The sequence below is a fragment of the Pezoporus flaviventris genome, unplaced genomic scaffold (assembly GCF_033815535.1).
Source record: "Pezoporus flaviventris isolate CSIRO_AGI_PZ_B2104156 unplaced genomic scaffold, CSIRO_AGI_Pfla_v1 ptg000030l, whole genome shotgun sequence".
In the NCBI taxonomy this organism is placed as follows: domain Eukaryota; kingdom Metazoa; phylum Chordata; class Aves; order Psittaciformes; family Psittacidae; genus Pezoporus; species Pezoporus flaviventris.
The window spans coordinates 8,681,319-8,694,568 of NW_026892578.1; the positions used below are offsets into that span (position 1 = coordinate 8,681,319).

General features: G+C 40.9%; 1 protein-coding gene across 4 annotated transcripts in view; it reads right to left on the minus strand.

Moving 5' to 3' along the window:
• The window catches only part of NLGN4X (neuroligin 4 X-linked), a 182,027-nt gene extending 169,504 nt beyond the window's left edge, over nucleotides 1–12,523 (minus strand). For 3 of the 4 annotated variants that reach the window (XM_061459849.1, XM_061459844.1, XM_061459845.1), the window contains exon 1: nucleotides 12,094–12,523. The gene's annotated coding sequence lies outside the window, so the exon portion shown is untranslated. The remainder of the gene's footprint in view (nucleotides 1–12,093) is intronic. The other variant, XM_061459848.1, reaches the window with a different exon arrangement.
• Nucleotides 12,524–13,250: the final 727 nt, after the last annotated feature.

The following is a 13,250-nucleotide window of genomic DNA, read 5'->3' on the forward strand; positions in this document are numbered from 1 at the left end:
CATGTGGGTTTTTTTTCAGTCTAGATACCTGAAAACTATTTCCCCTCCTATGGAACATAACCCAAATCAAACCTAAACAAACAAACAAAAAAAGAAGAAAAACCAAGAAACTCCCAAAAAAATTCATTCCTTTGCTCCCCCTTCTCCCCCCCCCCCCCAAAAAAAACAAAAACCAACAAACAACACAAAACAAATACCAAAACAAAAAATAACAACCAACTACTCTCAAAGATATATGAAAGACTCTGGAAAGCATGTAACAGTCTAGACAAAGTCTAGATTCTTTGTCTTTTCTAACCTATCCTTTTTTTTTTTGTGTGTGTGTAAAAAAATGTTTGTTTTTGCAAATAAAGACAAAACACTGTTCTACAAAAAACTGAGCTCTTCAGCCAAACTCTTTCTCAGTCTTCTCCAGAAAACTGCTTCTGGGCTGAGACATCTTCTTACATAAAATTCAGTGCTTATTTATTCATAGGAAGTATGTACTATAAATAATCAATCCTGGTGTGTGTCAGAGCGGAAAAAGGAATTGCTATAAGGTAATAAAGTAGGCTGTAGTAGCTTCTTTTTCCTCTTCCATTTGATTTTTCACCTTCCTGTACATGAAAATTCTATCTGTCTAAACACAAAATCTGAGCACATACTAGAAGTTAGCATGGTTTCATAATTTAAAACATTTACACCTGAATTTAAATTCTGATTAAAAAAAATCTTCCTGTTTAACAAGAATCATCTAAAGGTGAAAAATAAATTTAAAAGATAATTTTATCTCTAAAAATCACTTAGGTTTTAAGCCTCTTTACACATAGTAAAATGTGTGTCATGTTCAAGAATCTCATTTTCACCACCTCCTGTCATTCACCTCCATCCTTGTCTTATCTTTTCAGAGTCACCATGTCAAGACAGTTAATGCAGTTACATGAATTTGTGATGGACCATTTCACCCATATTCATTCAGGGAAACATATACGGATGGCTGGTAAACAATTTACTCCACAGAGAACAAGTTCTTCTTAGCTGAAAAGGGACCTCTGCCAAATTAATACATTAAATCATGAGATGTTAGCTGCAGAAGGAGGAGAAGAATCCCGGAACCTGACTCTCTTTTTAAGCACTAAATTAATACTTCTAAACACTCAAATATTAGGCACAGTTCCACTGAAGACAATGGTATAAACCAGAATTAAAACAGTGTTAGTGAGATCTTATGCTTGCAATCTTTTAAATGTACAGCTCACAGCAAGTGAAGAAAAATGGCTCTTAAAAGTGATGATGTATACATTACGTTCATTTATAAGTATAGGGGAAACTTGCTTATTAAGGACACAAAAAGAAGGTCTACTCTGAGGAAAAACTGATTTCTTCTGCCTGTTTTATTTCTCACCAAAGATCTACTATTTTAAAAGATGGTATTTTGGGCTAGGCAGAGCTACATCAATATGATTTTGTTTTAAAAAGTGATCAGAGAAAAATTTGTAACTATGGAATATAACTTAGATATGAAGTAATGGTACAGCAGCCCCTACACAGACTTTTCATCAACTATTATATTAACATCTTTGAGTGATGTATATGAGTAGGATGAAGATATATTTTACTCTACTTTTCTTCCTCTCCCCCCTCCATTAACCAGTGACAGAACCATCAAAACCCACGTACTTTGCCAAGCCTGGCTTTATATAATGCTAGGTAATTTTTTTACCACGTTCTGCATGCAGTTCTTTGCAAGACTAATTTCTCTGAGGAATTTCAGGTTAACAGTAGAATTTGCCATACTGGGAAAAAAAAAAATCAAACCAACAAATTAAAAAAAAAAAAAAGAAAAAAAAAAAAGAGCACAAAACAAAAGCCATATACTTGAAACTAAACATCAAATATGATTTATTATGATTCTTTGGAAAAAAAGGATAAAACTAAACAAACAATCCAAAACAGATATATATAACAGATATATATTCAGTGATGATACAACTGGGTATGATTTCCTTAAGAAAAAGAAAGGTGATATTTTAGTAAATGCTTTACTTGGACAAAAAAACAACAAAATTTTAAAAGATTATTCAGAAGAAAACCAACTCAGTTTCAAAGACTATAATCTATGTCCCTACAGAGCAAGGATACTAAGAATCGTATTTCACCTTGACGCATATAGTGAATTTCCTTTTAAAATATTGCACCCCCTCAGACTAAACAAAACTATCATGTCCAAAAGCACTGCCTCCTCTTGTAGGTCTGCCTTGACTCATATCCCACTATTGCAAGCTCTCAAGTATCCAGTATTTGAACTGCCACTCCTCTCACTACTCTATTCTCCACGCTTTGCCTGCTGTCTTCAACAGCCAACCCGTCACTCCTATCCTTATATTCTCGTTTTGTTTCTTTAGTGAGCAACCTGTATTTGTTTTGAGAATCTACTGAAACTGCAAGTGACTTCTTACCTCCTCCCACTCACTCCATTATTATTCTTTTTTGTGAAAGCTAATCACATTATCCTTCTTCTAAAACTGATAATCTGTCTACATCTCACTGCTTGTTTGCAGTCTCTGACGAGGATGTTCACCTTGAGGCAATGAGAAGGGAAGGAAAACACCACAAGTTAAGGATGCTGAATAAGAGAACAAGGGGTTTGGCCATTGAAGAAGCATCCTCATCTTGCACAGAGGAAAAGATGAGAACTAAAATATGCAGTTGACTTATTTTAGACATAATTAATGCTTAGATTTCAGCCTTATGAGGTAGAAGTGGTGTTACAAATGCTATCACTGCTGTTAACAAATCCATCAATTTTCTTCCAAAATGGAACTGGACCATCTCTCCACCATCGTTATTGACACCTCTGGCTCCAGACAGTATCTTCTTCAGCTACACACACTTCAGCTACACACTATTTTGGTTCCTCTTGAATAAACCAGCTCCAACTAGTTCCAGAAAGCAGTGCACTATCAAGCCTAACTAAATGGTCACCCTCTAGGGGCAAAGAAAAACTAAAACCTACCACAGAAGGATATTTCTGTGAGTGTTATGGTCCAGTGATCATTTACTTGTATACCAAATGCAAGTTCCATCTAGTTTTCCATTCTTATCTAGCTAAGAGCTAAGAGAATTCAACACCATTACAACTGCTCCCATCTCCTATCCTTCCTACAGCATTGCTAATATAACTTCTACATTGCTAATGTAATTTCTATTGCCAGAACAAGAAATCCTTCACAAAAGGCACTCAAATTCAGCATAACAGAACTTCTAATGCAAATTGCCAAGAGGTAATGGAGTTTCTGATTTAGCTGTTGAAGCCATTGTCATCATACTAACCAGTATTACACGCTTAATAAGTCATGAACAAAAAGCACTTCAAAAGATCTGGGATGCTCAGACAAATTACGAAGTTACAGGAAAAGAAAAAACAAACAGACAAACAAACAAATGAAAAACTTTGCAGGAAAGGCAGAAGTAGAGAAAATGAGAGATCCTAACTGTATGTTCTAATTTCAGTCTTATGAAGCCAATGCTCTTAGACAAGACAGATTTGAGCAGGAGGACAGTTCACTACAACTTCTTATTTCCAAGGGAAATAAAAATACAGACTGACAATTCCAAGGAGAAATAGGTATTTGCTACACTAGAGTGCAAATTAAGATGGGCCAGCTCTTCTAGCAGGGAACTAACTACTCTTGCTTGTGCTTGCGTGCCACTCTATGTCCATAACAACTCAATGTAAGATAATGGTACGTGATAACTGCACATTAACCTGCTACATTTCAGCAACGTATAACCTCTTTACCAGATTAGAGCAGACAAATCAATGCAGCATGCCTTTCACAGTCCAGTAGTATAAAAATATTACTGGCCCTAGTAATGTACTCTGTTCTTTAAATGTAAGTACTATCTGGCCTACATTATCAAATTCCTAAGGCACTGCATCCGAAACATCACCTCTATGTAGAGATGATATCAAACCAATATAAACAGTAAGCATTTATCATCAAAAAACGTAATTCGAACACGGTTCAGCTACAAGACCTTGGGGGGAGGCGGGGGGGGGGGGGGAGAAAAGACATAACAAACGTAATATTAAATGAAGAAGTGTGTTTTCTGTGTTTTCTTAATAACTGTTAACCTGTTTAAACTGAAGCACTAAGTCCATCTATCATGCACTGTAACTTGTGCACCTGAACTAAAGCAAAGTATTATCACAGTGAGCATGAAATGAATATGCTAGCTCTTCCCTAAGGAGATGTGCTCCAGCTCCACAATTAATTTCCAGTTGTGCCACTTGCTATTATTTAATCTGTCAAAAACAGTGGATCTACATCATCTGTCCCCCAATTCACCACCTGCACACTGGAATCTATACACATTGAACATATCTAATTTGGGCAGCAGACCTACTGCTGGCTATGTTAATACAAATTCACAGCCTTGGGTACCCCAGTTAGTCTGTCCAGCTGTGCATAATTTGCAGAAAGTTCTACTTCCCCTCATGCCATTGTGTACTGAGAACTTATCTTTACTTTCATGTATATGATGTAAAATGCAGTAGGCAGACATTATAATAATTACATTAGCGATAGAGATGTATTTGGCTTGGGAGAATCCAGCCAGCAAATCAGTGACTGTGTACCTGACTGAGAAGCAACACTGACTAATGAATGTTGCCTTGAAATACTGCCTTGAACCATCTGCTCTAAAGTTTGGGTGATCAGTACATTTCATACAGCAATAAGTCACTATTCTGCTTCTGTAGTCACTGCTATCAACATTTTTCATTTGCCTGAGACACCCCATGAAATCCAGATACAGTCTTACTATACAAACTTCAGAGTTTCGGTAATGGCAGATGTACCAAGGATTCATGTGGGCTTCATCTTTTCTTACATAATTCCTCTGGAATCCAGGAGAGAATTTTTGCCCTTTTTTGTCACAACTGCCTATAAGATAATATTGACATCTATGATCCAAAACCAGTACAACTGAACATCCAGGGAGATAACAATATTACAAAGCTACTTTTGAGATAAGGCAAAAACTCTCATCAGCACAACCACAGCTAACCAGATGACTGCATGAAAATGTGTACAAACTGGATGTGTGTACTACATCAGTTTGGTTACTAGCACGTACCCAGCTTCTGTTGAAAAGCAAATCCAAGAAACTTCAGGGAGAAATCACAGATAGTAACAAGCCTCTATTTTATAAACAGTCACCAACAGAGCACGAGTTGAGACACTACATGATCATTTATCATCTAGGATACTTCTCTAGTGCACGTTATCATTCACACCTGTAAGAAGCTTTTCAATAAAGAGATGCAGATGTACCTATTTTTCAGAGCCTACTGCTTCCTTTTTTACTTTTCAAACAAAAGTTTGATGGCAATTTCATCAGCACAACTTACCATAAAGTTGGGAGAAAACTTCTAAGCGGTATGACACTGCCAGTTCTATGCAAATACTCCATATAATTCTATCCAAATACTACCTACTCTTAGGACCTGACCAAAAGCCTTTTAAAACAGTACTCTTTGCACTAAATTCAGCAAGACCTGGTCCCATGACACCAATCTGTCAATGGGCTGTTAATCTCAGTCCTATTACACAAGTCTGTTAATGTTCTATGCTTAGATCCAATAAGAAAATAAGTAAAAATATATTGTACATTAGGCATATGGCTTATATGTTATATGGCCCTGTATGAACAATACACTGATTTTGTTTATTTGAAAAGACAGATCTGGAAATCATTCACAGTAGATCAGAAAAAGGTAAAATCATATCTCAAAGCATAAATATATTCCCTGTATAATTTTCTGATACTTTGATCTGTGTATGCCCAAATGCCAGAAAGAGATATTTGACTACTAAGTGATACAGACTGGTGGAGCAAAGTCAGTAGAGTAGCAGAAAGGAGAAAAAAAAAAAAGAAAAAAGTTTATTTATTAGCAGAAAAAAATAGTTTTAGATTTATAACTGTACTATTGATAAATTTTGAGTAATTCCTTGCTGGTTTTAATAGCAGAGGACTGCATAAGGTCTGCAAAGAACTTTATTTATTAGAAAAGAAAACTGACTAGCACATCTACTTTGCAAGATTAAGATTTATGGAAAACTTAAAAAATTCTAAAATCAGGACTACAGAAGTCAGTACAAAATGAAGATACAGAAATAAAACACTAAGAATCTGGTTCCATTCCAGATTCTTTATCTAAAAATGAGGCTATCAATCAGCTCTGCCCTTGTTTTATTACATTTGGGTGGATAGAAGTAGGGCTTTTACGTATCAGAAGTCAGAAGTAGGACACATAATGTAGTACCTGTTTATTAGAATAGAACAAATAGGTATTTGGAACTAAATACTGCACAGTCTGTTTTGGAAAAAAAAACCTCCAAACAAAAGTGTTATTGAAGTTCATTAACTCATTTTTCACTAGAGTTCAAAAGCATAAAAGAAATCCTGTAAGAGAAAATGTAATTGAATTTTTTTTAGTCCTCTCCATAGTGTTTCTAAACACTTTTTTTTTTTAAAAAAAAAAGAAGACTTGTTGCCATTAAACTGTGATCCAAACTGACTTTAAAACATAAAGAAACTTGACCTCCAACCCAGTGATGTCCGGCAACAGTATCACAAGATCACCACATGATGGCACTGATCGATATGGCTGGTCAGTCTTGGAAAGACCGCTAACTTGACAGCAACACTACAGAGCACGGTCCCAAGAGTTTGAAAACCTGTTCCTTCCAGGTCTGTACTGGGCCTGTGACTACTGACCCAGACACTGCAGCAACAGGCATTTCCGAAATAATCAAGCCATTATAACACTTCAAGCAACACCTAGGGACAGAAACCTTACCTATTATCCTCTTCCACTTCTGGCTGTACTAGACCTCTCTTAGATGACAGTGACTACCTCCATTTGGAGGACAAGAGAAATGTCCTGCTTCTGGACTTATTTGCACTGAGAAATAGCAGGCTATAATTTTTTGTCTACGGCATTCAACAGATGGAAATTCAAAAGATACTGCTAGATGGAAGTTTGCTACCATCAAATCATGCCACTAATATTTTATCTGTCATCTATTATGGTGAAATATTGAACTGGCTTAGTCTCTATTTGTGTAACCAAATCTCAATATTTTTTATTAATTTAAATTTATATACAAGTATATAAAAATGAGCTAATTCATTCTATATATGAAATCGTAACAACCACTGCATAATTACTAAGACTGTGGTTCATTTTCAAGGCTTACCTCTCCTGAAAGGCTCAGCCTCCCCATCAAGTTGCCAATCTCAGTGAGCACATAAATAACAAAAGACAGACAAGCATAGAAAACCCTAACCCTCTACGGAAGCTAGTCAGAAGCATACACTTAATGAAATACATCCTATGACATTGAGGGGTGTGTGGGCTCGGCACAGAAGACAGACAAAAGGAAGAATCATGCATTGTGACTACAATTTATTTTTAGATTATTAGAGTACAAATCTGAGCATTCCTAGCTAGAGATCATGCAGCTGGCTTGAATTAGCCATGCCACTGCTAAAGCCCTACTGCAGATCACACATGAAAAGCCAGTGTTCTACATGGGCTGCTTCTATTCAGGTCTTCATGCAACATATGCATGCAAGACATAAAGTAACCTGCTTCATACACAGCTTATTTTTAATATCAGAATTCATCCCCATTACTTTACATGGGGACAGTGTGCCTGTAACATCTTCCAGAATAATTTTCGACCTTTAAATTTAAATAAAGTACTGCAAGCTATTAATCATTTTTTCAATTTTATCTTCTCTACCTTTATATCCATTTCAAGTTGTTTGAAGTCAATTAGCATTGTGCCCTATCTCACTGCAAATATTTTTTCCAAGAGTACTGGAAAAAAAAAAACAGCTCCGCTAAACAGCAAGTTGGGTTGTTTTTCTTTGTTGTTTGAGGAGTTCTAACTGGTGTGGGGTTTTAGTTTCTTTTTGTTTGGGTTTTTGGTTTTTTCCTCTTCAAATCCAGTATGGGAACTACTAAAGTAAATATAATGAGAAGTACAGCACTATTAAAAGTTGACAGAGTACATAACCCTGTCAGGTGTGAGGATCAAAATCACCCACAGCAGAAATGCTTTACAAACATTGCTTTAAAGTACCTGAGTTGAACTATGATAGAGGATAGCTGCAGCTATACATGAGATACTTACATCGATTTGTGCAGCTTACGTTTAAGTTTGGGTTTTTCTATTAGGTTTTGGTTTCTTTTAAAGACTCACAGCCTTATGATTCAGTGCATATAACTAACCAACCTTACACGTGCAGCAAAGATCCTGAATCTTTTCAATGACAAGTCTTCAAGTGACAGAATGACTAAATTATATGCTGGTTATAGCATGATGCTTATTCCTGTCCCACCCAGGTGGAGCTGTTCTTTACACTATGTGATTCAGCCATCAAATAGCATCATGCGTGTTTGAAAGGCCAAGAGGAGGCTGCATTGAGAACCTGTCAAAAACAAATGTGCAAACCTCTATGCAGCAGACAGTAAATGTTCCTTGAATCACTCTTTTGTCAAAAAAAAACCAAACAAACAAAAAAACCCCACCAAACCAAAAAAAAAACAACAAAAAACCAAATCTTTGTTTCTATATGGTATCTTTTACACAAAGCTTCAGTTAAAACAGTTTTTCTTTCTGACTCTTGCCTTCATCTCTGTACGACAGGTCTTCAGCTGAAGGATGCCTATTAGGAATTGTCAGGTGAATGATCTGCCCAAGAAAATAGGATCAGCTAAAAAGATAAAGTATTTGAAAGAATATAAAATAGACAGGCTAGCACGGCATCTCCAGTAAACCTACTGGTTTTGCCACTTGTCTTACTTTGACCCAGTTGGCCTGTTTCATTTACACTATGAGGCCTGGTTTTGTTTGCTTGCATTGTGATACCTTTAAAAGAAATGACACTTCACCACTGACCACTGGGTTTTGATGATCAAGAACAAACATTAGGAATTTTTGAATTTACGATCAACATGTCTATGATGCAGCACTGCATTTAAAAAAAAATACTAGGCAAGTATTCACTCCCTCCAGAAATGCAGGAGGAAGAAAACATGTATTTTCTTGTCTACACAAATGCTCTCCAGTAGAGACCAAACCTAAAGGCCACTAAAGTAAATGAAGAAAAAAAATAATAAAAAAAATAATTTTGAATTGGCTTTGAATTAGAATCCTCTTGAGGACCAAGACATTTTGGATGCCAAACTGAATTTCAGTTTTAGTATCTGGTACAACTTAATAGGTTGTAGAAGCACACAGCACACCAACAGTAATTTCACCTATATGATTTCCAGACCTATGACTAGAGAGCAACAACAGGTGTACTTACACACAAACGGGTAATACTTCCAAGATTATAAAAATGAGTAGGACACAACTACATTTCATTTTATATTGTTCAGAGAAAATTGCATGCCATCATAGATCTTGTTGGTTTGAGTTACCAGAAACAGCACGTCATGTTTTCATGTTCTCAGTCTTTAATCTTTCACTGGAATATGACTCATAAGACAATCCATGCAGCCTTCTACTCAGTAGTATAGGCAAAAATATTTCAGATGTCCTGCCTTAACACACATCTGTACGGATGCTACCTGTATAGAAGCCCACATAGGTAATATTAATAGTTAGAATATCAAATGCATATGTTGTAAGCAAAATCAAAACAAAATTCAAGGTTCATTTGATATACAAATCTGCTCAGTTTTATAAAGCAGAGTTGTGTTATCTAGGAATTGCCATCAGTGGATATGATTACTTCTTTTCTTAGGGTGACAGTTTATTTCTTTGATGTTGACAGGATTTATCCATTTGATAATTATTAAACTTGTGTCCCATGGGATGCGGACTACTGCCCTTCCATTTAATGAGATATCTAAATTAGCAGTTATATTTATGGCTTGGGAGGATAAAAATATCAGAGATTTCCATTCTAGCGTAACTGCTTGTAAATTCATCCAGTTAAGCTTTGCCATCTGATCACCTACTTCTAAACATGTGCATGTATCCCCTTAACATTATCAATCATTTAAAAACAAAAAGTCAGTCTAGAATTTTACATTTGCTTTCAACACAGATCAAACATGGCTAAAGAGCTCTCTTTTCCTTTCCTTTTTCTTTTCATTTTCTTTTCTTTTTACTTTCCTTTTTTCTATTTTTTTCTTTTTTTTTCCTTTTTTTGTCCTCTGTGTTTTTTTTAAACACAAAACGTCTAAACTTACACACCTTTTTCTGCCACCCTTACCACAGTAACTTGCAGAAAGTCCCACCACGCATTTTGCCTCCGACCCAAACGCTGACCACAGGCACCCCGCACCACCACCAGTTCACGCAGCTATCACACGTCCCTGCTCCCTGCTGCAGCCCGGCCGGGCCTGGGGCAGGGGAAATTCTGCGCCCCCACCTCCCCTCCGGATGTTTTCCCCTCTCCAAGCGCTCACCCCCACCCCAACGCGGACACAGAACCAAACCCCCGACCCTAACGCGGCCGACCCGCCCCAACAACGGCGGGACACAACGGCGGGACCCAGCGGCGGACGCGGGACAACCCCCGCGGTGCGGAAGGTGGCGGCTCTGCTGGAAGGCGCCGCAGCGCCACCTGGCGGCCGCGCTCCGCCCCTGCTGCACCCGCGTTCTCCGCAAACTTCCATTCTTCCACCGCACCCCCCCGCCCCAAAAGCCGCGCTCCCGAACCGGCCGATGTCCCGGTCGCGCCGCCGCCTGCCCTCACCCCCGCGCGGGGCACCGGCACGGGCCCGTTCCCCGCCATCCCTCCACGCCGCAGCCGCTGCCCGGGGGCGCCCCCTTCCCCCCCCGAGCCCTGCGCGCCAGCGCACACAAACGTGTGTGGGGTGCTGGGGCTGAACGGTGACTGCCGGCGCCTCCGCTGCTTCCCCCCCTCCCCGTTCCAACACCACCCGTGTGATGGGCCTGTGCCGGTCGGTGGGTGGGGGCTGCGGGGCTTCTCCCTTGGGGAAGGGGCAAACCGCGGCGGCGCCTCACGCCGCCAGCCCCCCCGGCTGTGCGGAGGGACGATTTACTGTCGGGCTGGGGTTGCGGGGGGAGGGTGGTGCCTGCCTTCGGGGGGAGCAATGGTGGTGCCTTTTTGTCTTTCTTGTTACTCCCGTTCTCCATTCATTAACCCGCGCCAGGGCTCCGCGCACGCTGGCTCTGCCCAGCGCTGGTTCCCCGCTCCACTGAGTGCGGATACCCATGCCCACCATAGGACCGGGCATTTTACCTCAGCCCACAGTGAGAAAAAGGGGGGGGGGGGGGAGAGAAAGAAACAAAAAGAACCATCGCGGTTCGGCTTTAGTCAAAGCGGGTGAACCGCTTAACCCAAAAAGAGACAGATTTCCTCTGAGCAGCAGCCTCCCTCCTTCTCCCCCCACCACCGTCTCCCTTCTGCCTCTCTGTGGTTGCGGAGGCGGCCAGGGAAGTGGTTAACCAGAGCCCTATGTGTTGGTTTTGTGTTTCCCCGATAACCAGAGGCGCACACAGGGCATGAGGTACCGCTCCTGCTCCTCTCCGCGCTGGCAGGAAACTGTGGCTTCGTTCTTTCCCTTGCTGCCTGTACTGCAGATATTTTTTCCCTCCTCTCCTCCACACTCTTCTGTTTATTTGGCTGTAAGGCAGAGCTACTTTGTAAACATCTCACACAGAACCCCAGACCCTTTCCAAATAGCTGATTGCAGCAAAATGCCTACAAACAAATTATGGTGCAAGAGGGCAATGTAGGAGACGAGACCGGAGCGGATTAAAAAAAAAAAAAAAAAAAAAAAAAAGAAGAAATTTGCATAAATATGCATATGTGACAACCAGATCGCAGATGATGGTGGAGATGGCAGAAAGAAAGTATCGCTTTATCACGATGGGAAAAGTAAAAGCACAGACGACTGCAGCAAACTGCTCGCCCTTTGCCAGAGTAGCAACTGCAACACCTCTCCCTCTCCCCCACCCTCGCGGGGGAAAAAAAAAATAGAGAAGAAAGGTAGGGGGAAGCAACAGAGAAAAACGAAAATGAGCACTCGAACGGCAAATCCAGCACTCCTACCTTAACACCGGAATAGATGCAGAAGCACAGGGGTCTTTTTCACAGATTCAGGAAATCCTCTCGGGCTATCATGCAGCCGAGATTATTCACACACGGTTCCTGCTCTTGTTTTTGGAATCCAACGCGATTCCCTTCTCCAAAGGAATGCAACGACGACGAAGGGGGGGGTGGGGGGGGGAGCGAATGAAAAATTAAAAATAACGACAAGAAAGACAGCAGCACTGGAATTGGAGGAAACTCGTGCTCTCGGTTGTAAGAGACCTACATTCGGGCAGAAAATTCATTGCAATCAGTGCGAGAGTGAGAGTTGGATCTGCGAGCCGGAGCCGTGATTGCCTATGCAGAGAAACCGAGCCGGGAGAGACTGATCTGCAAGGCGAGGCGAGCTGGGAGGGAGAGGGGGGAGAGGGAGGGGGGGAAGAGCGGGTGGGGGGAGAGGTCGAGGCTGTACCAGGCGCTCTCCTCCTGCGATTGGACCAAACTGAATGAAATTTGCGAAGCCAGCAGCCAATGGCTCCCCGCCGCCGGCCCCATCGCTACAGAAACCCCGTCTCCATCCTCAGCCCCGGCCCGGGAGCGCCGCAGCCCCGGGGAGCGGGGATCGGCCGCCGGCGCCGGCCGCCCGGGGAGGGGGCCTGTGCACACCGCGGGGTGAGTGTGCCGGTGTGCGGGTGTCGATGCCGGGGGGGAATCACGCAGTTTAGGCTGTCGCTCTCCTTACTCCGGGATCGCGTTCAGCAAGTGCGGTCTCTGTTAACCCTTGAAAGCTGCAGCCTCTACAGTACCAGGCTGTCGTTACCATGTTCCCCAAGATGCATCTGCAAGCAGCTAACAGTATAATTGCATACCAGCCACTGAAGCGTTTTGTTCCTGTTGCCTTTCCTCCCATACAAAAAAATAACAAAGTAGACATTTGCCCAGTGTCCAGTCATTTTATTTCAGTTATGGTTGGGGTTTTTGTGTGTTAGATTTTGGGGGTTGGTGGTGGTTTTGGTTGATTTCGCTTTGGTTGATTTTTTTTGTTGTTGTTTTTTCCCCACAAAGAGACCAGTTATTTAATGTCCCTATTTTAGTTAGCTAACCACTGTTGTGAAGGTCAAGTGTAAGGGCTGAAGAGGAGGGCCTGTGGTTATTGCTAAGTACTACAACGCAGGGTC